Source organism: Gracilinanus agilis, chromosome 2 (assembly GCF_016433145.1).
Source record: "Gracilinanus agilis isolate LMUSP501 chromosome 2, AgileGrace, whole genome shotgun sequence".
Taxonomy (NCBI): Eukaryota; Metazoa; Chordata; class Mammalia; order Didelphimorphia; family Didelphidae; genus Gracilinanus; species Gracilinanus agilis.
The window spans coordinates 450979757-451003496 of NC_058131.1; positions in this window are offsets into that span (position 1 = coordinate 450979757).

The following is a 23740-nucleotide window of genomic DNA, read 5'->3' on the forward strand; positions in this document are numbered from 1 at the left end:
CACAATGATCTTAGTGAGAAGCTCCTGGTAAGGAATGAAGATACAGAGGGAGAAGGCTGAAATGGACAAGATGAAGAAAGAAGCCTAAAGAGTCAAGAACAGAACCTGGAATGAAATTAAGGAGTAATATTCAGACAGAGCTAATTTAAATTTTTGTTCATTTCTAGCCACTGGCCCTGGCCACTATATTTTAGGCAAAAATCAAGACACAAGTAATATTTAAGTAAAAGAAGTAAGGAGTTGATGATATATATAAGGCAAACAGAGTATATTATGGTATCTGTTATTAGACAAGCACTGTTCTGGGATAGAATAGAGCTTTGGGAGGAATTGGGGTGGCAGAAAGAACTTTCCTTGGTCCTTGAAGAAGCAGATACATGCAGTAGCTTCAGCCTAAATCTATTGCCCAAAAATGTCTACATGAGTCTAGTAACTGTTGTCCTTGATCTCTTTTATTGTCTTCAGTTCTTCCTTTTGATTTTTCCTTTCAGTTTGGTATAGCTGGAGAAAGTTTCTCCTTGTCTCTGCTGCTTTTCATTACTTCAAAACCCTTACTCCTTCCTCAAATTCCCTGCCTTGAAGACTACATGTCCCTTTAAAAAGTCCCGTGTATATTGTGATATTCCCAAATCATCTCAGGTATAAACTACAAATCCCAGAATGCTAGTCAGTTCTCACAGCCCGACAAATGAAACCTAAGACGGCAGACATATAGCTATTTCTAAAATTTGGATTTAGAGTGGTTTAAGAAAAGCCTGAACTACAGCTATCCTGATTTCTTTGATGGAAACATTAACAGTATGCTAAGAGCATAAACACAGCTGCAAGGAACAAATTCATCTAAATTACCTCTTTCTCATATATCTCCCTTTCAGATTGCCATTTCTTGGACTTAGTTAGATCTAAATTAAGTTCATTTTTGTTTCCAACTTAACATAAAAGGAAAATGTACTTCAGTCTGTTTTTTAAAGTACAAGTACAAAAGAGATATCAAGCAATAAAGTTTCATAGGGTTTACAGAGTTGCATAATTAGTCTAATGCCACCATTTTAAAGATGACAAAACTAGTCTAGAAAATGAAAGTAATTTCCACAAGTTTACACAAGCAATAAGTAGCAGATTTGGAATTCAAATGTAGGTCCTCTAGCTGGAAACCATGGTTGTTGATTTATGCCTTGACCGAGATCACATGGCTAATATAAAACCAGTACTTGAAACATGTTGTCCTTATACCAAGTCTAGTCCCTTTTCTATTCTACTACATGGTGGTAACTTGAGGTAGAGGTACATGTTTACAACTAAGAATCAAATTCTAATAGGAGGAATTTATAGAGTTATATGATGACTCACTTTACGTATAACAGGTTTGTAGGTTTGAGATGTTTGTATGACTAGAACTACCAATGCCATTCCAGAGAACTAAGGAACAGAATAAATGACAAGATACCAGGACAGAACACTATGTAGGGGTAGTGGGGTAAGAGGGCTTTGTAGCATTCCACAAAACCTAAGGGAAAGAGCATGGCATACAACTTGGACCGGTTCTACTAATACAAAAGTTACCTGGGGCATGGACCTAAACTGGTAAAGTAGAAATTGTCCAGAATGGAAGAATACTAAGATGCTTTGAGATGCAGCCACCAATGAAACTTCCACCAGAGGACAGAGTCAGAAAATGAACAATAAAGAGAAATAGGACCAGGCAAAAGACTGAAATTACCAAATATCTCAAGAAGAAAAACATTCAAATATCTTAAACATAAGCAAGTAAATCAACAAATAAAAATTAATAACAGAGGGAAATATGACTTCTAGATCTAGTAAACAAGTACAGACAATTATAAATAAATGCTGCAAAAAAAATGATTCAACACTTGATGATACAGAAGACCCTATTGAATATGAAAACATGGAACCATAACACAACGAGCTGCTTCAAAGGAAAAATGAGAATTATGGGAACAGACTATATGGCCTACATGTCAAAATAATGCATAGAATAGGAAAACTGGACTCCGATGAAACATCTCATCAAAGAAACAAAAGAGAAAACAATAGATTAGGAATGTAAATATACAAAAATGAAGGACAATCTAGAAAAGAGAAGCAAAAAAAAAAAAAAAGATTAGAGGAAAACATGCTTGTTATGCAAGCAAAACAAATGATCTCAGTGACAGTATGTGCAGAGTTTCCCAGAACATAGCATAAAAAGCTTACCATACATGCAGAAAATAATAGAAGAGAACCTCTCAGAGCTTCTGAATATAGAAAATGAAATATCAATTGAAAATTTATAAGCAACCTTCAGAAAAAAAAATTAGGGCTATAAACTCGAGACCTATAGTGGTTACATTTAACAATTCAATTCAGAAACAAGCTCTACTAGAGATGTGGAGAAAGACCTTCAAATACAAAGGAAAGAAATTTGGATAACAAAAACCTATTCTGAACCCACCAGAAAATGTAGGAGGGAATAGAATAATGTGTTCCAAAGAGCTATGGAGCTCAGGAGGCAGCCCATGGTGACCTATTATGCTTATTTGCACTTAAATGAGTGAAATAAAGATGGAGTTAAATAATAAAGTGGTTTTTGAAACATTTTTAGAAAGAAAACTAGAACTGAAGAGATTATTTTTCTCAAACACCCAAACAAGAATGTGAAAGGGAATAAATGCAGCAGACAAAGATAACAACAGTGACACAAGAAAGACCAGTAAGAAACTTCTTTCTAAATGTACACAAAGAGACAGAGGTGAAGGGTGATATCTGGTGAAAGTAACAGTGATGTATCCAGGGCATTATGTACATAAATTGGCAATATCTTGTCTTCAGGTGAATTGACATTTTCATGGGACTAGATTACAACATGGGTAGGGAAAGAAGCAGGGGGATAGAAAGAAATGTGTGATTGGGTCAAATCAAAGACTAGAAATGAAGGGAAGGAAACCCCTATTGACTCAGAGAGAAAAGAATCTTTGGGGTGAATGGGTGAATATAATGAAAGTTAGAGAAAGGAAAGAGGCCTTGTTTTGATGGAAGGAGGTAGTATTCTATAATTGAATGTTCCTATGGTTAAGATGGTCTATAAAGTAAGAAGACCTTGTGCTGGGTATGGTCTGGAGAATTTGGAGCTTGAAAAGCCCACTGGTGTTGTCTCAGGAGGGAGAAAGTTAGAATTCCTCAGTGCAATTAGAACCTGTGGAAGTGGGAGAACATGGAACCAAATAGATTTTTGAGGCAAATGGGGGAAAAGTTACCAGGGAGGGTATAGATCAGTAGCAGACTGAAAAATCAAGGCTGTGATGAGTTCCTTACCATGGGTCAATGGCCTTTATGACCTCTGCAATAATTGGTATCATTCTGGGAGTCAGCACGTTGGAAAAAGGAAATCCATGTTATAAGCTCTAACTGAGAGAAAACAAAATGGGCAAGAATTGTATAACCAGATAAGCACAGGAGAGAAAAAAGAACTACGAAGGAGTTAATGAACTCCTCATTTCCAAGGTCTTTAAATAAAAGATAGGAGATCATTGTTGTTATTCAGTCATTTTCAGTTGTATTTAACTCTTCATGACTCCATTTGGGATACTAGAGTGTTTTGCCTTTTTTTTTCCAGTTCATTTTACAGATAAAAAAATGAGGCAAACAGGGATAAACAATTTGCCTAGGGTTACATCAATAATAAGTGTCTGAGGTCAAATTTAAACTTAGGAACATGAGTCTTCTTGATTCTATGACCAGAATTCTTTCCACCACACCACCTAGCTATGCTAGGCAATCGTGATTTCTATTCAGGTTTGGCAGGGACAAGATGACCTCTGAGGTCCCTTCCAAGACCAAGAGAGACAGTATTATGCAGTGATAAGCTCATCTTAGAACCAGAAAGACCTAGGTTCAAATCCTGCCTTTCTCCACTGTATGAAACTGGACAAATCACTTTTACTTCTCAGTGCTTCCAAACAATTTTCTAAGTCTATAAAGTGGAAGACAAAGTATTATCCTGAATCAATGAGGAAACTGTCTCTCTGAAAGTTCCCTTGATGAAAACAAAGATGTAGTTCAAAAAAATCTGGAGCAGGCTGAGAGGGGCAGCTAGGTGGCTCAGTAGGTTGAAAGCCAGGCCTAGAGAAAGGAGATTCTATGTTCAAATCAATCTGGCCTCAGGCACTTCCTAGCTATGTGATCCTAGGAAGTCACTTAATCCTCATTGCCTATCCCTTAATACTTTTCTGCCTTGGGACTAATACACAGTATTGGTTCTAAGACTGAAGGTAAGTGGTTTTTTTTTAAACTGACTCATAGATTAAATTATCCGATGACGATAAATCAATTCAAATAGAAGCCATTCTGGACAGAGGGAATTGATGTGGAGACTAAAAAAAAAAAAAGAACTACTATTGATCATGACTTGGAATTTTAGTCAGAGTCTTTGCCAAGAAAGCAATATGGCCACATTTATCTATGGACCTAGCGAAAAGAAAAGAAACATAGTTAAAGCAATCAATTTAAGACATTCCAGATTTTCCTTAATATATCTGCCAGCTGTATCTCAAATCAGTTCAATTATGCCCAAACACTGAGAAATAACATAAAAAGAACTAACAAACCTAAAGAAAATTTAATTTTGAACATATATTTAGCATGAACAAGAAATCTAGGAAGCAAGAATTCACCTTCATGAGATTAAGTGAGCAGCAATCTTACAAGTCTTTGTAGTGTAGCCTCTTTCCTAACTTCGAAAGGGTTATTCTCTAGTTATTGCTTAAAAATGAAATCTTATTGAATTCATACTGGGCTTCAGTCCATTCTGATGAGAGCCATTTTTAGTCTCTGATACATTATGATAAACCAGAGGGAATTCACAGAAGAGTAATCAGGAAGACAGATGGTCTAAATGGATAAGAGATTACAGAAGCTATGAGTAGTTTGGTAATTCAGTAATAATAGTGGTAAAAGATAAGCCTTTTATACATGTTTAGCAGGAATAAAGTAGGAAAGACTCAAATAAATTGTTCTTTGCATTACCTGTAGCATTAGGAAGTACACACAATACTCAAATGGATCTAGAATTCCCCCCAGTGATGCAAAAGATAACATATCCATGCCTGTGCTTCCTATGTGACTCTTATCCATGTTCTGCTGTAAATTTGCCAGAGGGAGGTCCACCCAACATACTGCAGGCCTGCTTTGATTTCTCCTGATGTTGTTAGTGTCCCAGTGAAGAACTCTGACTGCTCATCTTCATTCTTATTATGTGACTGTACCATCTATTCTTTCTCTCACACAATTCATGGATGACATTTTGTATTCTTCTTTGAAGTTCCTCACTAGTTATACATTGCAAATTGCTCACATCCACCATGAACTTTTCACCATTGTTCTCTGGATGATTACTTATTTTTAAGGCATCAGAGGAAGTCAAGCTAAATATTTTTATTCTAAACAGCAACACTAGTCATGTTAATGTATATGGGCTATCTAAATATATATCCAGGCAGCTTGAGGGTGGCATGACTAAACATGACCCATGGTCTGGTCCACCTCTGCAAAGAAGAGCCAAGGACTATGACAGCACTTATCAGCATGATAGCTGAGGAAAGAGGTAGTTAGGATCCAGGATCACTATGCTGACAACTTCTCTTTCCAAGATGAGTGTCAGACTAGAATTACATCTATCTGCCACTCTCTCAATATATCTAAACTAGGAGTACCAGTTTGGGTTCAATCTTAAGTCTGATCTTTTAAAAGTGAAGAATCATGGAATGACCTACATGAAATGATGTAGAGTGAAATAAGCAGAACTAGAAGATCGCTGTACAGAGTATCAGTAATATTGTGAAGTGATCAACTGTGAAAGACTCAGCAATAACTCAGCAATACAATGATCCAGGGCAATTGTATTAATTAGGAATTTTGTACCTTTGGACTATGTTCCCCAGAATTCCTTCAGTATTTCCCAAAATTCCTTTTAATCTCTCCACCACATTGCATGGTCACGTTTTGTTTATAAGTTCTATAACTCCACCTTTTTCACTCTTTTTCTTGCCACCAGGGCTGGGTTAGCTAGCTTTTTTTTACTTAAGTTATTATTAATAAACTTTATAAAATATAATACTTAGTTATTGTATATTAATTTTAATCTTTACACAATTCTGAAGGACTTATGACAAAGAATACTATCCACATCCATAGAAAGACTGGTTGGAGTCAGAATGCATATCAAAGCATATTGTTTTTCACTTTAGTTTATTTGGGCTCTTTATTTTGGGGTTTTGGTTTTATATGATTATTCTATTACAAAAATGAATAATATAGAAATATGTTTTGTAGAATAATACATGTATAATATTGAACAAATTGCTTGCCATATCCAGGAAGAGGGAGAGACGGAAGGGAGGGGGACAATTTGGATCATATAACTTCAGAAAATTTATGTGAAATTATTACATGTAATTGGTAAAATAAAATATCTTTACCAAAAAAAAAGAGTGAAAGGTAGACCTAAACTTGCAGTTAACAGCTTAGCATCTTCCTACCAAATACTGGTTACATTAAACACAATCTACACATTTATCCAAGCTTGATGGCAAATAAAAATCAGAGCATTTCTACAGTCACTAAATTCTAATAGAATATACCAAAGAATACATAAGAATAGATGAGGTCTTCATATGAGATCTGCTCTAACTAGGCAAGAGAGAGAAAATGATCTTGTCCAAGAGCAATCAGCAATCTGCTCTCAGGTGTCTCTAGAATTGATCAAGGAACAGTGACAGGACCAACTTCTACATACATCTGCAGCATCAAGAACTTTAATCCACAATTCAAAAGACTCTCTCTCCCTGACTTTCTCTCTGTCTCTCTCTTTCCATCTCTCTCTCTCTGACTCTGTTTCTTTTTGTCACCTTACTGGAGATTCTTTTTCCCCATGTATTTCACCAAAGTAATAAATTTCTGTAATAAATTGTAACAAGTTGCTCACACAGGTATTAAATGCTATGCTTGGTATTCTCTTAGTCAATCAAAAGTCTTGCTTCCCTACAAAAAAACAGCACATGACAAAGGACTGTGACCCCACAAAACTGCTCCAGACAGATGAAAATAGAATTAAAATCCTCCCCAGAACTGAAATTTTTGCAGTCCCTTGCAAAAATCAGGCAGGCTAAGCTTCAAAAACTACATAAGATAAAATTTAAAACTATATAGGATATAAGCTTCAAAACTATATAGGATTAAAAACAAACATCTGTACTTTAAGACAAATTTTTTCCTTTTATCCTTCAATATTATTGAAAAAAAGTTAATAAATGCTCACTGAGAATACATATAACATACATGACAATTTGCAAAGCATCACCTGATGGTATTTCATTAAGGATTATATACAAATAATAAACAAAACATTTAAGAAACAAACATTGCTTGTAGCATGAACTTAATACAAAATAGTAATACAATACAAAAAATAATACAAAATTAGATAACAAAATAAGAGACAAGCATACTCAATACACAGTAATTAACAGTTATTTGTGTAGCAAGAGCACAATCACATGTAAAGCACGCTTCACATGGGCAATCTTTAGAATTGTTTCCTGGCTTCATATACAACTATTTCTTCAAGTTCACTTATAATATCATTAATTACTTTAGTGACTGGTTTGATATTCCCCTTTTTCCCCTTGCCAATGGCTAAACTCTTTGATGCTGTGTCTTGTCCTCTGTGGGTTGTATCTTTACCCTAGGAATATAACAAGCTCTGAGTTCAAACTTTTGGCCCTATCGTAATACATGTATGATTCTTCATTGAAAATATCATTTTCAGCACCTATACCTGGGTGGAAAAGTCTTTGTATCTCTTGATGAGTATCCATTGACTCAAGAGCCCAATTTTTCTTTGCCTGCTCATTAGAAAGAATAAGTAGCTTTCCCATGGAGAAGGGGAAAGGAAAAACACTTATTAAGTACCTACTATGTGCCAGACACTGTACTAAATGTTTTATAAATTTGTCTCATTTGATTCTCAAAATAAACCTGAGAAGTAACTGCTATTAATTTCACCCTTTTACAGATGAGAAAATAGAGACAGATAGAGTTTAGCGACTTACCCAGGATCACACCACTAGTAAAAATCTGAGACTGGATTTCAATTCAGATCTTGACCCAAGACTTAGCACTCTATCCCCTAGCTTCCATAATAGAACATTGGGTTGAACATCTTAGTAGAGCCTCCTATATTCAGTTGAGGTGTTTTCTAAACAGATAAGTTGGCCAGTCTCTCAAAAACTTTGTATGAGTTAACTTTTCATCAAACCATCCCCTTAGTCCCTCAGGTTCTTAATCATAATGCTATTCTTACTCTTTGTCACATCTAACTTTTGCCAAGGCTTCTCAATTGTGAAATCTCTTGAATGCACCCCCTTTTCTCCTCCACTGTCACCACCCTTTCAAATAAAAAATCTTTTGTTTGGCATTCAAAGTCTTTCATAAACTAGCACACACATACACACTTTACTAGTCTTCTTACACTGTATATCCCACCACAAGCTGTGATCTAATAACAGTAGCCTCTTTGTTCTTCTTCTGACAAGATATTCTGCCTTCAAATAGTCTCACTGGCTATCCATCATGGATAAAATGCTCACCATTCTCCCCTCCACCTCATGGCTTCCTTGGCTTCCTTCAAGTCTCAATTAAAATATCACCTTCTACCAGAAGTATTTCCCAATTCTTACTGTTGTGCTTTCCCTCTAATGATTATTTCCAATTTGTACTATAGATACTTTATACATAGTTGTTTGAATTTATCTTCCCTATTATATAATGAACACCTCCTTTGTTATAAGCAAAACAAGCTATAACTATGGGAGGTTGATTTCAAAGGGGTTTTTTAAAAAAGATGATTCTATAACAGGGCTCTTTCCAAGGAAAAAAGAAGAGCAAGTAAGCAGAAGCAGATTTCATCAAACCTAGAGCAATGATGCTAAGAACATTCTTTCTCCTTCATCACCCTATTCTTCATAAAGATGAGACAGGAAACTAAGAAAAGCTAAGCTATGAGAATATGATGGAGAAGAGTACAATTAATTTTCTTAACTGTGAATATGAATGGGATGAATTCACCTATTAAATGGAAGAGGAGAGCAGCTAGAAAACAGAATCCAATGGTATAATGTTTACAAGTAACACACTTAAAACAAAGATTCTCAAAGAGTTCAAATAAAGGGCTAGAGCAAAATCTATGCTCTTCCAACTGAAGTTTAAAAGGTAGGAGGAGCAATCCTTGTCTCAGAAAAAGAATGCATGAACAAAATAGACTTAATTAAAAGAGGTAAACCAGAACAATATATTTTGCTGAAAGGCATGACTGACAAAGGTCAAAATGATAATGAAATTCATATCAGTACTAAATACATATACACCAAATGACATAGCATCTAAATAAAGGACCAGTTAAATTAGTTACATGGAGAATTAGAAAGAAATTATAATAGAGGAGAAGCTCAATATGTCCCTTTTAGACACAGATAAAATCTAACTGAAAAATAAATAAGAAGAAAATTAAGGACCTGAATTGAGTTTTAGAAAAGCAAGATATGATAGAACATTAATGATTATTGAATAAGGATACAAAATACTACATTTATTTCTCATATGAGAAATGACAAGGAAAAATAAACATTCTGTTAACCTCACATGGCATTGAGCAGCTTTTACTATTAAGAGGCTAGCTCTACAGTTACTAAAAATTTTGTTCCCTTGTCAAAAGTTTTAATTCAGGTAAAGTTTGCATACAATATGGTGTTGTGCATCCTCCAGAGGTAGGGTGCTACTATTAAACGTCTGGTCAAACATGACTTTAGTGTGATGTAAGAAAGAATATGTCCTGCCATTGCCCCAAAATGAAACTCTTCCCTGAGTCAAGTGGTGCAAATCACCAGGGGAATCCCTGTTCTGCTACCAAAGGTTAGCTTTATCTTGGTGGTGCAACTGGGTATTGGTAGCCTTACTCTTCTGAGCATCATTAAGGATAGCTCAAAGGGTTATAGTTTTCTTAAACAGACAGGGAGCTCTGCAGAGAGAGCACCAAGGAGTCTCTGGACAGAAAGAGCATGGACCTTTATGAAAAATTTTATTAGAGAATAAATTCCTGATAAATAAATAAAGTACAAATGCTAAATATATCTTTTATGGATATGTAATAAAATTATATTCAATAAAGGATCCATTAAAATTAATCAGAAGACTAATTTAATCCTAATGAGTAAATGAGTAAACAATTCATAGAAACAATAGATAAATTCATTGAAAGTAATGACAACAATGAGACAACACACTGAAATCTGAGGAATACAGCCAAGCTTCCTTTAGGGGAAAATGCATCTCTCTAAACCCTTTCATCAAAAAAAAAAAAAAGAAAAGAAAGAAAGAACTAATTGATGAATTGGGTGTGTAATTTCTAAAAATCTAGAAAACCAAAAAATTTTTAAGTTCCTACTAACCACCAAAATAGAAATTCCTTAAAATCAAAGGAGAGATTAACAAACCTGAAAGGGAAAAAATGATAATAATCAATAAATAAAATTAGTTGTTTTTAAAAAAACAATATACTAGTAAACCATAGACTAATTTGATTTTTTAAAGAGGGAAACCAAATTACCAATATCAAAAATCAAAAAGTTGAATTCACAACAAATAAAGCTAAAATAAAGGAAATTATTAGAAATATTTTACCCAGGTATATACTAATAAAACTGATACTATAAATTAAATTAATGTTAACAAAAATATAAAATGTCTCTATTAACAATACCAGAAATAGAAAAAGAAATTGAATAAGCCATAAACGAGTAGCCAAATTGGGGAAAAAGAGGGATAAGAGCATGTTAGAATAAAATAGAGGAGTTTGACCAAGTTCCTTCTATAATATTAATATGGTTTTCATATCTAAATCAGATCGAATCAAAACAGAGAAAAAAATATAGACCAACATCTATAATGAATCTCAATGCAAAAAATATAAGTAAATAAAATATTAGCGAAGAAACTAGAGCAACAAGTGACAAACACTATATACTATGGCCAGGTTGGAGTTATAACAGGAATACAAGTTTAGTTAAAAATTAGGAACATAACTGACCATATTAATAACAAGAACAACAAAATTCATAATATTAAATCAAGATGCACTTACAAAAAACTTTTGATATGATAGCCATTCTTGTTCAAAACTGTGAACACTGTGAACACATAGAAATAAATAGATTTTTCTTACTATCATAAGTAATATCTATCTAAAGCCAAGAGCCAAGTTTTTTTCTGAGATCAAGAGTAAAGAAGATTGTCACTGTTATTATTTGATATAGTGCTAGAAATGCTAGCTTTAATAAGACAAGGGAAAATTGATGTAATAAGCATAGGCAAATCAGAAACAAAACTACCACTTTTTTCAAATAATATGACTATGTTTTTAGAGCACTCTAGAAAACCAACTGAAAAACTCATTGAAACAATAACTCAGCATCACAGGATATAAAGTAAACCCATGTAAATCATCCATATTTCTGTATATTACAAGCAAAACTTTGAAGGAAGAAATGTAAAAAGAAATTCCATATAAAATAACTACAGAATGTACAAAATACTTGAGAGTCTACTAGCTAAAACAAACATGGGGGGGGGGGGTGAGGGTGGGCAGCAGGGTGGTTCAGTGGATTGAGAGCCAGACCTAGAAACAGGAGGTCCTAGGTTCAAATCTGACCTCAGACACTTCCTGGCTATGTGATGCTGGGCAAGTCACTTAACCCCCATTGCCTAGCCCTTACTGCACTTCTGTGTTGGAACCAATATACAATATTGATTCTAAGACAGAAGGCAAGGTTTAAAAAAAACAAACACATGGGAACTATATGAATAAAACTATCAAACACTCTTTAAACAAATAAAGGCAGATCTAAATAACTGAAGAATATTAATTGCTCATGGACAGATTAAATCAATATAATAAAAGTGACAATTCTACCTAAATCAATTTCCTTATTCATTATCATACCAATTGAATTTTTTTATAGAGCTAGAAAAAATAATAACAAATATATCTAGAAAATAAAACATAAAGAATCTTGAGGGAAATGATGGGAAGTGGGAGGGAATAAAAGAAATCTAGCAGTATCAAACTACACTACAAAATAGTAATCATCAAAAATATTCAGTATTGATTAAGAAATAACGTCTATCAGTGGAACAGATGGGTTATACATCACAATGAACTGAAGTTAATTAACCTAGTCTTTGATAAACTCCAAGATTCCAATTGTTGAAATAAAATCAGTGGGAAAAATAAAAAGTGGTTTTTCAGAAACTAGGTATAGACCAACAACTTGTGCTAAATATCAAAATAAGATCCAAGTGGCCTAGACATAAAAGGAAATAATATAAGTAAGTTAGAGTAGAAAGGAAGTAAATAACTTTCAGATCTATGAATAGGAAATTAATTCAATACCAAATAAAAGATAGAAAGGATCAAAAGGTAAAATTCTTAATTTTGATTACATAAAATTAAAAAGCCTTTGCACAAACAAAACCTATCCATCTAAAATCAGAAGAGAGTAACTTGAAAAAATCTTAACTTTCTCTGATGAAGGTCTCAGGTCAAAGACATAAAAGGAAGTGATTTAAAATTTTAAGAGTAAGATACTTCCCCAATTATTAAAAGCCAAAGTATATAAATAGGCAGTTTTCAGAAGAAGAAATCCAAGCTATTAATATAAAAAAGTTCCAGATTACTAATAACTAGGAAAATGCAATTTTAAAATGAGGGTTTTTTTTAATATTTACTGATTTAAAATGTAACTCAAAATCTGACAATATTAAGAGCTTTTCATTTCTACCTTTTCTTACTTGAAATTATTTAGCTCCCTGAACCAGGCCACCTGGCTATATATAAGGCCAAGACCAAGATCAATGTATCAGACTACCTACCATCTGACCACCAGCTTCTGCCTCTCACTAGCAAGCTAACTAGCTCCACACAAGATATGGCAGTTCTCTCCAATACATGGCATACCTTCTTTCCTGTGCACTGTGACACTCAGCCAGAAGTAGGAAGAGGGGTTTCTTCCAGATCTCCTCCCTGTCCCATTACTCATCAATATCTCCTCCTTTAAGGGTCTCTCCATTAAGCTATCTTACCCTATCAAGATCCTAGTGGTAGTTATCTGTTATCTAAAGTCCCCTCCCCAGGTTTTTCTCACTCTTTCCCCTCAAGTTAAGTACTAAGTTCACAGTCTTCCTCCTCACACTAACCCTTATCCTTATTCTTGAGGACTTTAATAAACGTGTTCATGTACCCTCAGACACTCTTGCTTCTCTGACTCTTATTCTCAACCCCCATTTACCTACATCTTCTCTTAACCTCAGATATATACAAATTATGGTCATAATCTAAATCTCAACATCACCCATGTTCCACCCTCACAATCTAGAACTCTGCAATTCACCTATTTTGACTCCTTTCCTTTCATGTTTCTATGTGTCTCACCCTTCCTACATCTATCTTCTATCTTTACCACAAGTTCCAATTATTTCAACTCTCTCTGTTTTCCCATGCTTCATTGTTTCCCTTTGAAAGCCTCACTTTCCTCCCTTCTAAATTTTGATCCTACAGATCAAAAGTTCAATTTTACAGTATCCTTTACCCTTGAATTCCTTGCTCCACCTATATTATTGCTGCTTATCTCTTCCCATATCCTAACCATGGATTATTTCCAATATTCACCTTTGCTCCTCTTACATGGATTAGAAGACATCACAAAACTATGCTGAATGAACTCACTACAAATTTTTCATATACTTTCAACTGAGCCCTCCTTGATGCTTGATGTGAAATATTTCATTGAAAAAACAACTAACCTGGAAAATAGATGTAGGAGAGACAATTTAAAAACTATTGGACTACCTGAAGGCCATGATCAAAAAAAAAAACCCTAGACATCAGAATATAAGAAAGTATTGAACTGTGGGAGAGGCAGAGCTAAGATGGCAGAGAGGAAGCAAGGAAAGCTCAAAATCACTATGAGAATCCTTTCCAGTCAATCTTAAAATAACACCACAAAATGAGTGCTAGAGTGAAAGAACCATCAAGGAGACAGAGTGAAGCAACTTTCATGCAAAGAACAACTCAAAAGGTAGGTGCTCCTCATTGATCATAGTTCCTGACCTGATCAAGCTCAGAGGGAGACCAAAAGCCCTTCCTAAGCCTGAGGCTAGGATTTGAGCCCTCAGCAGTCTCAGGTGGTGATTAAATCAGCAGTGGAAGGCAGCTCTTAGAACTTCCCACCCATAGGCCATCATACCACCTTGGAAGAACTGAAACTTGCTGAAACCCATAAATAAACATAAGGGTACCATAAAGGAAGAACTGACATTTAAGAGATTGCCCTATCCTCCTTGAGAACAAAGCCTACCTTTAAAATAAAATTTAAAGCCAAGTAAAAGGCTGGGAAAATGAGCAAACATCAAAAAATAAAAAATAAAAAAATAACCATAGAAAATTTTTATGGCAACAAAAAGCAAGACAAAGACACAGGACAGTGAAAACAAAAGCAAACATACAGAAAGCTCCAAAGAAAAATATGAATAATACTCAGACTCTGGAAGAGCTCAAAAAAGCATTTCAAATATCAATTGAACTGTGTGACCCTGGGCAAATCACTTTACCCCCATTGCCTAGCTCTTACCACTCTTCTTCCTTGGAACCAATATATAGTATTAATTCTAATGCAGAAGGTAAGGTTTTTTTTAAAAAATCAATTGAGAGAGGCAGAGGAAAAATGGGGAAAAGAAATGAAAGCAATGCAAGAAAAATGGAATAAATGAAAAAAGAGACTCAAAAAGCTCATGGAAGAAAATCATTCCTTAAAAATAAGAATTGGGCAACTAGAAGCTAATTACTGCATGAGACATCAAGAAACAATAAAACAAAATCAAAATAAGGGGGTGGGGGGGAGAAAATGTATCTCACTGAAAAAAACAACTGACCTGGAAAATAGATGCATAAGAGGCAATTTAAGAATTATTAGAATACCTGATGGCCATAGTAAAAAACAAACAAACAAAACCTGGACATCATAATATAAAAAAAATTATCAAAGAAAACTGCCCCAATATTTTTAAACAAGAGAGTAAAATAGACATTGAAAGAATCCACAGATCATCTCCAGAAATAAATTAGATCAGAAGTTGTGAAATATGATATTCCAGAAAGCAAAAGATCAAGATTTATATCAAAAATCACCTATCCAGAAAAGCTGAGTATATTCCTTCAGGTGGGAAAAAAAGTCATTAAATAAAATAGAAGATTTCTAAGCATTCCTGAGGAAAAGACTAGACCTAAACAGAAAATTTGATGTCCAAACACAAGACCCAAGAGAAGCCTAAAAATATAAATAAGAAATATGAGATTTAGGGGACTCGATAAGGTCAAACTGTATGTATTCCTACATGGAAAGGGGATGTTTATAATTCTTTAAAAATGTTATCAACAGTAGAGTAGTTAGAAGGAGTATATATAGATAGAGGATGTGGAAGTGGCTAACTAGGATGACATGGTATGCAAAAAAAAAAATTAAGAGGTGAAAAAAGGAAAGGAAAGATGGAATGGGGTAAATTATCTCACCCAAAAAGGCACATGAAACTATTATAGAGGAAGGGAGGATAAGGGTGGTGATGAACAATACTTAAACTTTACTCTCATCATAATGGCTCAGAGAGGGAATAACAATCGTACTCACTGGGGTAAAGAATCCTATCTTACCCTTTAGAGAAGTAGGAGGGGAATAAGACAAGGAGGTTGGGGGTAATAGGAGGGAGAGAGAAGTTGTGGGGGTGATAAAAAGCAAAACACAGGTAATGAGGGACAGAGTTAAAGAAAAAAGAACAGAATCAAAAGGGGGAAATAATATGGAAGGCAATACACAGTTAGTAATCATAACTGTGAATGTGAATGGCATAAACTCACCCATAAAATTGAAGTGGATAGCAGAGTGAATTAAAAAACAGAATCCTACTATATGTTGTTTACAAGAAATACATTTGAGGCAGGGTAATATACACAGAGTAAAGGTAAAAGGCTAGAGGAGAATTTATTATGCATCATCTAAAGTAAAAAAAAGCAGGAGTAGCAATCATAATCTCAGACAAAACTAAAGCAAAAACAGATGTGATTAAAAGAGATAAGGAAAGAAATCAGATCTTGCTAAAGGTATTATAAACAATGAGGTAATATCAATACTAATCTTATATACGGCAAATGGTATAATCTCTAAATTTTTAAAGAAGAAATTAAATTAACTTCAGGAGGAAATAGACTCTAATGCTAGAGGGGAACCTCAGCTTCCACTTTTAGATAAATCAAATCAAAAAATAAACAAGAAAGAAGTAAAGGAAGTGAATGAAATTTTAGAAAAGTTAGAGCTAATAGTTCTTTGCAGAGAATTGAATGGGGATAGAAAGGAATTTATTTTCTTTTCATTAGTACAGGACTCCTACAGAAAAATTTACCATGTTTTAGGGCATAAAAACTTCACAACTAAATGCAGAAAACAGAAATAATAAATGCATCATTTTCATATCATAACACAATAAAAATTATAAGCAATAAAGCTCCATGGAAGGACAAATAAAAAATTAATTGGAAATTAAATAATTGAATGCTTAAAAAGGGTGGTTCAAAGAAGAAATTATAGAAACAATCAGTCATTTTACTGATGAAAATGACAATGAGGAGACAACATATCAAAATTTATGGGATAAGGCCAAAGCAATACTTAGGGGAAAATTCATTTCTCTAAATTCTTACATCAATAAAACAGAAAAAAAAATGCAGATTAATGAATTGAGCATACAACTTAAAAACCTAGAAAAATAACAAATTTAAAATCCTCATTTAAAGACCAAATTGGAAATCCTAAAAATTTATGTAGAAATTAATAAAATTGAAAGTAAAAGAACCATTGAACTAGTAAATAAGACTAGGAGTTGGTTTTATGGGGCAGGGGGAAATAAGTAAAATAGACCGTGTTTTGGTTAATTTTATTTTAAAGAAGAAAGAAGAAAATCAAATAATCAGTATCAAAAATGAAGAGGAAATTAAAGTAATCATTATGAGTTATTTTGCCCAATTATATGCCAATAGATCTGACGATCTAAGTGAAATCAATGCATATTTACAAAATAAAAACTGCCCAGAATACTTAAATAATCCCATATTGGAAAAAGAAATTCAACAAATCATAAATGAACTCACTAAGAAAAAAATCCCCAGATCACAAGTGAATTCTATCAAATATCTAAAGAATAATTAATTCCAATACTGTATAAACTATTTGGGAAAATAAGCAGAGAAGGAATGTTACCAAATTCTGTTTTATGACACAATTATGGTACTGTTGCCTAAAAGCAAAAACAGAGAAAGAAAATTATAAACCAATTACACTAATGAATATAGATGCAAAAATATTAAATAAAATACAAGCAAGGACACTACTGCAATATATCACAAGGATCATTCACAATAACCAGGTGTGATTTATATGAAGAATGCAAGACTAGTTTAATATTAGGAAAACTATTGGCATAATTGATCATATCAATAACCAAACTAATAATGGTTATCTCAATAGACACAGGAAAAGTCTTCGACAAAATACAACATCCATTCCTATTAAAAAACACTAGAAAGCATAGGAATTAGTGAGTCATTCCTTAAAATTATAAGTAATATTTATCTAAAACCATCAGCAAGTATCATCTGCAATGAAGAAATTAAACTGTTACTCTTTGCAGATGATATGATGGTATTCTTAAAGAATCCTAGAGAATCAACTAAAAAACTAGTTAAAATAATTTAAAACTTTATTAAAGTTTCAGGATACAAAATAAATCATTAGCATTTCTACATATTCTATATATTACCAACAAAGTTCAGCAGCAAGAAATAGGAAGATAAATTCAATTTAAAATAACACTAGACAATATAAAATACCTGGGAATCTACTTGACAAAACAAACTCAGGAATTATATGAACACAATTAAAAAACACTTTTCACACAAATAAAGTCAGATCTAGACAATTGGAAAAATATCAGTTACTAATGGGGAGGCAGAAACAAATATAATAAAAATGACAGTTCTACCTAAATCAATTTACATTCAGTGTCATATCAATCAAATTACCAAATAATTATTTTATAGAACTAGAAAAAATAATAACAAAATCCATCTAGAAGGAAAAAAATTCAAAAATATTAAGGGAACAAATGAAAAAAAGTGAAAGAAGGTGGCCTAGCTTTACCAGATCTCAAACCATACTATAATGCAGTAATCACTAAAACATTCTGGTACTGGCTAAGAAATATAATGGTAGATTAAAGGAAAAGATTAGATACACAATATACACAAGGGTAAATGACCTTAGCAACTTAGTGTTTGATAAACCTAAAGACCCTTATGGATTTTTCTGGAACTTCTGGAATAAGAACTCACTGTTTAACAAAAATGGCTAGGAAAATTAGAAAATAATATGACAAAAAAAAAGAGGTATAGACCAATATCTCACACCCTCTTCCAAGGTAAGGTCAAAATGGATAAATGATTTAAATATAAAGAGTGATACTATAATTAAATTAGGTTACTAATGTAACCAAGATTAGAAGGGAAACAACAAACTGGGGGGGGGAGAGATTTTATAATAAATTTCTCTGATTAAAGGTATAATTTCTCAAATCTATAGAGAACTAAGTCAAATTTATCAGAACACAAGCCACTCCCCAACTGACAGTCAAAGGTTATAAACAAGCAATTGTCAGATAAAGAAATCAAAGCCATCAATAATCATATGAAAAAATGAAACCCCTCTTGATTAGAGAAATGTAAATTAAAGCAACACTGAGGTATCACCTCACACCTATCAGATTGGCCAATATGACGATAAAGGAAACTATTAAATATTGTAGGAGATATGGCAAAATTGGAACACTGATGCATTGTTGGTGGAGTTGTGAACAATCATTGTGGAGGGCAATTTGGAAATATGCCCAAAGAGCTATAAAACTGTATATCTTTTGATCTTGAAATACCACTACTGGTTCTATATCCCAAAGAGATCATAAAAAGTGGAAAGGACCTACTTAATACAAAAATATTTATAGCAGCTCTTTTTGTAATGGCAAAGAATTGGAAATTGAAGGGATGTCCATCAAATGGGGAATGGCTGAACAAATAACGATACATGTTGGTGATGGAATATTATTGTACTATAAGAAATGAGAAGCAAGATGATTTCAGAAAAAGCTGGTAAGATCTGCATGAATTGCTGCAGAATTAAATAAGCAGAACTAGGGGAACATTGTACAAAGTAACAGCAATATCATATAATGATCAGCTGTGAAAACTTGGCTACTCTTCGCAATGCAATGACCTAGGACAATCCTGAAAAATTTATGACACGAAATCCTATCCACTTCCAGAGAAAGAAGTGTTGGAGTTGGATGGATGTGAATCAAAGCATACTCTTTCACATCAATGTAGTTATGGTTTTATTTGGGGGTTTTGGTTTTGTATGAGTGTGCTCTTACAACAATGACCAATATGGAAGTATGTTTTGCATGATAATAAAAATAAAAATTTTAAAACATGTGTGTATTATAAAGCTCTCAAGTAGAAATCTTTGTACTGGGAAGGGGAAGAGAAGAGAGGGAGCAAGGGAGGGAGATAATTTTGATCATATAACAAAACTTGTGTGAAAATTTGTTATTACATGTAATTGGTAGGGAGATAATTCCAAAGGGAATGAGCTCTATACATTTAAGAAGATATAAAACCTAGTCTACCACATGGATAGGGGATATGATCCGCATTTTTTCACAGTGGGTATTAGTGTCCGGGAGGGGAGATTAGCTAGATCATAGAATACAGCAAAGCCTTGTTTGGGAATACTCCACCATAGGAGAAACTCAATAATCAGGACCTTAGGCTGTGGCTATCACTCAACTCTCAGGTCCACCTATAATGAACTCCACCCAAAACTAGAGGGCACTCTGAATTTATTGGCAAGCTTCCTATATCCCATACTAGTAATGATGAACCTTTTAGAAACCTTAGAGACCCAGTGCCCAAACTGCAACCCTCTCACCACATGTGAGCCCCCCACCTTACCCCAGACAGGGGAAGGAGGAAGCACTCCCATTGGGCTTCTGGGAAGAAGGACAGGTCATGTGAGAAATATTCTCAGGCAGGCATGGAGAGGGGTAAGGGAGTAGCCCCCTCCACACCCTCCAGCACACATGCCATAGATTTGCCACCATGGCATACCCTTTGCCTCTCTCTGGGTTTTGCCATTAACCTTTATGTTCCCCCTCCCCTTTGGGGGCTACGTCTCTCCTAACTAATATGTTTCCATCAATCAGAACATGAATCAGGCTCCAGCCAGTCTTTACATCACAGACCCAGATAGTATATTCCATTTGATCCCCTGACCTGAACCTTCAATATGTTTCTTTCTTTAACATATGAAAATATCTTTAGTTATCATGAAACTCTTTAGTTTGGGTTCCTTCTGATTTAGTACTCCTTATTTTTGGTTTATAATTAAAAACTAGCACCTACCACCAGTTGGATACAAGACAACAGGTCTGTCAAAAAATGCTTTTTATCAGGGAATAAGGCAAGATTCCTATTAAATATCAATGAAATTTGCAATTCACAAATTGTTTTGTCATTTGCCCAAATTAACAAAAAATGAAATAGAATACTTAAATTATCCCATCTCAGAAAAAGAAATTCAGTAAGCCAATAATGAACTCCCTAAGAAAAAAATCCTCAGGGCCAGATTGATTCACAAGTGAATTCTGTCTGCATATCCTTTGATCCAGAAATACCACTACTAGGTTTGTATCCCAAAGAGATAATAATGAAAAATGTTTGTACAAAAATATTCATAGATGCACTCTTTGTGGTGGCCAAAAATTGAAAAATGAGGGGATATTCCTCGGCTGAACAAATTGTTGTATATGATGGTGATGGAATACTATTGTGCTATAAAGAGTGATGAACTAGAGGATTTCTATGTGAACTAGAAAGACCTCCAAGAACTAATACAGAGTGAAAGAAGCAGAACCAGGAGAACATTGTACACAGAAAGTGAAACATTGTGGAACTATTCAATGTAATGGACTTTACTACTAGTAGTAATACAATAATCCAGGACATTCCTGAGTGACTTATGAGAAAGAATGCTAACCATGTTGAGAGAAAGAATTATGGGAGTAGAAATGCAAAAGAAAAATTTATCGCTTATCACTTGTTTATATGGATATATGACTTAGGGTTTCAGCTTTAAAAGATTGTTCTATGGTAAAAATGAATAATGTGGAAATAAATATCAAATGATAACATTTGTACAACCCAAGGGAATTGCTTGTCAGCTCTGGGAGAGGGGAGGGAAAGAAAATCAATCATGTAATATTTTTTTAAATAAAATAAAAAAACAAGTGAATTCTGTCAAATGTTTAAAGAGCAATTAATCCCAATATTATGTAAACTATTTAGGAAAATAGAGAAGGAATCCTATCAAGTTCTTTTTATGAAACAAATATGGTACCATAACAAAAAAAAAAGAAAGTTATAGGCCAATTTCATTAATAAATTTAGATGCAAAAATTTTAAATAAAATACTAGCAAAGAGACTACAGCAATATATCACAAGGATCATTGACTATGACCAAGTGAGATTTATACCAGGAATTCGGGCCTGGTTTAATATTAGGAAAACCATTAGCATAATTGACCATATCAATAATCAAACTAACAGAAATCATATGATTTTCTCAATAGGTACAGAGAAAGCCTTGAGAAAATACACAAATTGTTTTGTCATATATCTGTTATCATCTGTTTAATTTTCATTTTGCTGATAAGTTTTTGTTTTGCTATAATAGATTTATCAACAAATACCCAAACTCCTCTATAAAGTACAGTCCCTTCAAAGAGTGAATATTTAGTTTATTTTCCATTTTTAATATCTCCAACAGTTTTTTAAACATTATAATAATTTTCTTATATACCCTTAACCCTTTCCACTCAGAATCATCTTTTGTAGTTAGCTTTTACTGGCTATCCCCAATACCTAGAACTCTCCCTCTCTCCTCATCTTTTCCTCTTTAGCTTCTTTGGATTTCTTCAAGTCTCAGTAAACTCCCTAAACAAGAAGCTTTTCTAGGTCCTCCTTAATTTCATCTCCAATTTACCCTGCATATATCTTGTTTGTACGCAGCTGTTTGGTCACATGTTCTCTCTCCAATTAGATCATAAGAATCTTGATAACAGGAACTGGTTGGTGATTCTTGTTAGAGTTTGTTTTTGTCTTTGTGTCTGCACTGGCACAGAGCCTGGCACTTAATGGTGCTTAATAAATACCATTACGAAAAAAACATCTCTGAGTTCATGTGGTATTCTACTGCAGAATAAACCCATTAGATAGCTATATTATATGTAAACCTACTATATATCATGTATAATAACATATTAATTATATAATTGATAAATAATAAATATTAAATATAATGCCAAAATTATACAGGAAAACCTAGATTTTATTATGCTTAAACATAGGAGGTAGAAAAATAACCTTGAACAAAGATCAGAATCCTAAGAAGGTTTGTTATAGGCAAGAGTATGTCAGAGAGACAGAGAAATAATTTTAGCCATACAACAATCTAGTATTTCCTCTTAGGTCATAAAAATTGAACAAATTTATTTGAACAGAATCATAATTTCATATATCTCCTAAGGAAATAAACCTAGTTAAACAGACTCTTTAGGCAAACTAAATCAGGTTACAGATTAAATTACATTTAGAGGGTTTACAATGAGCTGATTGAGAAGGGAAATTTTTATGCCTCAAAGATAACTAGAGTCAGGGTCAGAAGAATCCTTTCACAAATAGTTGGCTAAATCTCCCTTTGGCTCAAAACTCCCCTTTGGCTTCTTATCTAAGAAATATCAAAATATCTTCCCTTAATCTGATCATTCCAGGTGTCAAGTTTCAGCTAGGTGAGGTTCATTAACAAAAAAATAGATTTCAGTTAGCCAAACTGTTCCCGGAGGTATAATAAAAGGAAGTAAAAAATTTACAATTATCACTACAGTGCTTATTGACTGACTTAAGGGCTGTAACTACAACTGTAAAGACTTCAGCAAATTTGATAGGTCATAAAGGTCAAGTTACTGAGACAAGAGAAGAAAGGGTGCCTCCCATTCAGACTTTATTTGCACCTGGTGGAGAATGAACCACTTTTCACATGTGAGCAAATTGTTCTACACCCTGTAAAAAATTTAAAACTTTGAGTAGGTTTTTTTACACCGAGTCAAGGATGCTTCTTTGCATATGAAAAGGTTAGGATCTTCACAGAATGGCTCTGTAACTTTTCTCCAGCCACAGACTTGCATAGATCAGCAAGAAAAACTAAGGAGTTTTTGTTGGTTTTTTTTAACTGAGATGGTTTTTAACCAGAGATGGTTGCCAATTGTTGGGCAAATATTCATTGTCAGGTTATGACCTAGCCTGCAGAAATGGAGATTTGGGAAATGTACTGGATAGTCATATTAAGTTAGGATAAGACCTCTCACCAAGTATACCCAGCCATATTTCAAAAAGAGCTATTGAAATTAAAGGATAACTAC